Raw genomic sequence first — 4,329 nt, 5'->3', positions numbered from 1 at the left:
TGTTGATAACCAGCTGGAATATTTATATTGCCATATTGTGGCCGAGTTGGAGGGTTTCAGCGTTTTAGAGGAGGAATATTAATCCTTATTTCACATTATTATGTTGTTGTAGCTTTCTGCTTTAATGCTACATACAGCTCGTGTTTTAATTACGAAAATATACTTTCATAAAATCATTTCTTTTAATTTCATCGTGTTCGTTTTATTCATACAGTCCAGCCCCCCCCACCCCCCAGTAATTAGCCGTTCCGTCGTGCTGCGCAGGTGCGTGAATCATATGCCGTCTGTCTCCGTCTTGAATAACGTTGTAACGCATGAGGTAAGAACGATATATTATAAGTTAAATACTACCAACACTTGTAATATTATGGAGAATGTAGTAATAAAATCCTTTATTAAATGATACGATAAACTATTGTGCTAATATTGGTAGTATTGTTCTCGTTCGCGCGTAGCTTAGCGCTAACTTAGCATTCGAGTCAACACGAGGTAGCTTTAGCTTGTACTTTAGCCTACCATACTTTACAATTTTTTTCCTAAACCGATTGACAAATATATGGAAATGGTGAGTACTGTTAGAACTGTTTATAGGCTTCCTCCTAAATATGGTCGAATTTAAAGGTATCTTGTGAATTTTTTAAAATCTCATCTATTTGAAATTATGATGTACAGTGTTGCCTCGTTTTCAAGTGGTTGATTTTTATACAGTATTTCGGTGTCTTTGACTGCCCAAAAGTGTTGATAACCAGCTGGAATATTTATATTGCCATATTGTGGCCGAGTTGGAGGGTTTCAGCGTTTTAGAGGAGGAATATTAATCCTTATTTCACATTATTATGTTGTTGTAGCTTTCTGCTTTAATGCTACATACAGCTCGTGTTTTAATTACGAAAATATACTTTCATAAAATCATTTCTTTTAATTTCATCGTGTTCGTTTCATTCATATAGTCCTTTTTTTATTTTTTTATCAGTAATTAGCCGTGAGTACTTGGTTGGTTGTCGTCGTGCCGCGCAGGTGCGTGTAATCATATGCCGGCTGTCTCCGTTTTGAATAGCGTTGTAACGCATGAGGTCAGAACGATATATCATGTTTTAATTACGGATATATACTTTTATAAAATCCCGTCTTTTTACTTTTACTCTTTACTATTGCTAATAAACCTAGATCAATGTTGAAGTCGTTACAACTTCAATATAACTCCAATATTTGAACACAAACTTTGCAGTAACACTTAAATGAAATCATGATGTACAAACTGTTTTTCTGTCATTCTTCACATTCTTTTCAACTCTGCTATTACTGTAGTTTTTTTTATAAAGTAAGAAACAAAATAAATAAAATTTCCTTTGTCATTGTTTTTTTCAGGGGGCTGCGCAAATTGCATTTGCCTTCATTTCAATGGTGTACTGTAAATTCCATGTGTGTTCATTTGGAGTCCCGAAAATTGCGTCAGCCATGATCTGAATACTTGAGAACAGCAAACAAGTAAGTCATTATCCCTCATTTACAAAGGTCACACTTTGCGACAAGTATTTTAGCATCTCCCGGATGTTTTAATTTTGTCTGCGCTTACTGCTAACATACAATGCTAACAAACCTAGATCAATGTTGCAGTCGTTTTAACACCAATATTTGAACACAAACTTTGCAGCAACACTTCTTGGCAGTAAATATAACAATACTTACGGGCATACAGTATACTACAAATTGATTGAAGCTTAGTGGCTGAATTTTTTTTATTATACTGAAGCATGAAATCATGTTGTACAAACTGTTTTTTGTAATTCTTTACATTCTTTTTAATTATGCTATTACTGTAGGTTTTTATAAAGTAAAAAACAAACAAAATAAACTACTTTTCTTTTGTCATTGTTTTTTTAGGGGGCTGCGCGAATTGCATTTGCCTTCATTTCAATAGTGTACTGTAAATTCCATGTGTGTTCAATTGGAGTACCAAAAATTACGCCAGCCCTTATGATCTGAATACTTGAGGAGAACAGCAAACAAGTAAGTTAGTATCACTCATTTACAAATGTTACGCTTGATGACAAGTATTTTAGCATCTCCCGGATGTTTTAGTTTTGTCTGAGCTTAATGCTAACATATGATGCTAACAAACCTGGATCAATGTTGCAGTCGTTATAACTCCAATATAACACCAATATTTGAACACAAACTTTGCAGCAACACTTGTAGGCAGAAAATATAACAATACTCACAGGCATGTACCGTATTGGCCCGAATATAAGACGACCCCCTCTTTTTCAAGACTCAAGTTTGAAAAAAGACTTTTTGACCACCAAATTTAATTTTTATATAGAAAATAATTACATCTGATACAAATGATTATAACAATATATTCGATATTTACTTGTATGTTAATCGTGTACTGTGTCTCGTCACCGTGGGATAGGGGAAACGAAATTTAGGTTTCTTTGTGTGTCTTAGCATGAAGGAATTGACAATAAAGCTGACTCTGACTCTGAGAGAAAAAGCATGTTATTTTGCCTGACGGGATTTTATAAATTTTGTCTGAACTTACTGCTAACATACAATGCTAACAAACCTAGATCAATGTTGCAGTCGTTTTAACTCCAATATAACACCAATATTTGAACACAAACTTTGCAGCAACATTTCTAGGCAGTAAATATAACAATACTTACGGGCATACAGTATATTATGTATACTAAAAACTGATTGAAGCTTAGTGGCTGAATTTTTTTTATTATACTGAAGCATGAAATCATGTTGTACAAACTGTTTTTTGTAATTCTTTACATTCTTTTTAATTATGCTATTACTGTAGGTTTTTATAAAGTAAAAAACAAACAAAATAAACTACTTTTCTTTTGTCATTGTTTTTTTAGGGGGCTGCGCGAATTGCATTTGCCTTCATTTCAATAGTGTACTGTAAATTCCATGTGTGTTCAATTGGAGTACCACAAATTACGTCAGCCCTTATGATCTGAATTCTTGAGGAGAACAGCAAACAAGTAAGTCATTATCACTCATTTACAAAGGTCACACTTTACAACATTTTAGCATCTCCCGGATGTTTTAGTTTTGTCTGAGCTTAATGCTAACATACGATGCTAACAAACCTGGATCAATGTTGCAGTCGTTATAACTCCAATATAACACCAATATTTGAACACAAACTTTGCAGCAACACTTGTAGGCAGAAAATATAACAATACTCACAGGCATGTACCGTATTGGCCCGAATATAAGACGACCCCCTCTTTTTCAAGACTCAAGTTTGAAAAAAGACTTTTTGACCACCAAATTTAATTTTTATATAGAAAATAATTACATCTGATACAAATGATTAACAATATATTCGATATTTACTTGTATGTTAATCGTGTACTGTGTCTCGTCACCGTGGGATAGGGGAAACGAAATTTCGGTTTCTTTGTGTGTCTTAGCATGAAGGAATTGACAATAAAGCTGACTCTGACTCTGAGAGAAAAAGCATGTTATTTTGCCTCACTCAAATCATGCAAAAACTGTCCATCACATCTTAATATCTGAACATTTAAATATGTTAACTAAAGTGCAATCACATTTGTAAATGAATGGCTTCTGGTTTTTGAAATGTAAATAAATACTGCGATAAACCAACAAAATTGCAATAACTGCATTAACCATCAAAATGAAGTCTAACTGTAGTTTTAAAACAAATCTGAATAAGGAAAAACATTGCAATAAAATGATGCAAACTGCTACCGCTATTGTTGGAGAGCCTGAAGACTGTATAGAGGGTTGGCTTGGATGGTTATGCTCTTTTTACCCCCGGGTGTCGGTCAGAACACAAGAGGGAAGACGTGGTTCAGTTTTGATTGTTTTACTGAATAATATGCAAAAAAATAATAATAAATAACCATAAATGAAATACTCTCGACAACACACCAATTATAAGTCATCGATTGAGACAACAAAATACATTTGCAACTGCGTAACGGCTGTAGTCATGCGTGTACGCTGCTCGTACGATGCAAGGCAAACTTAAAGGAGCGCACCGGAGCTGTCAATCAAACGGCGCGCACACGAAGCAAACCGCGATTGGACAAACGGCACAACAGTGGACAGTAGTAACAATGAAATGTATATACTCTATGTCAAAGACACACACGATCACAGCAACATACTCAGTCGATACCAGCAACCTTTTAACTTACCGCTGCGCACAAGTGAAAATGGGTATAATGTCCGGACCCCGAATGTAAGACGACCCCTACTTTTTCCGTCTTATTGCAATGCAAAAAACATCGTCTTGTACTCGGGCCAAAACGGTATTATGTATACTAAAAGCTGATTGAA

This window comes from Syngnathus acus, chromosome 3 (genome assembly GCF_901709675.1).
Source record: "Syngnathus acus chromosome 3, fSynAcu1.2, whole genome shotgun sequence".
Classification (NCBI taxonomy): Eukaryota; Metazoa; Chordata; class Actinopteri; order Syngnathiformes; family Syngnathidae; genus Syngnathus; species Syngnathus acus.
Note: the sequence above shows the minus strand (reverse complement) of the source record.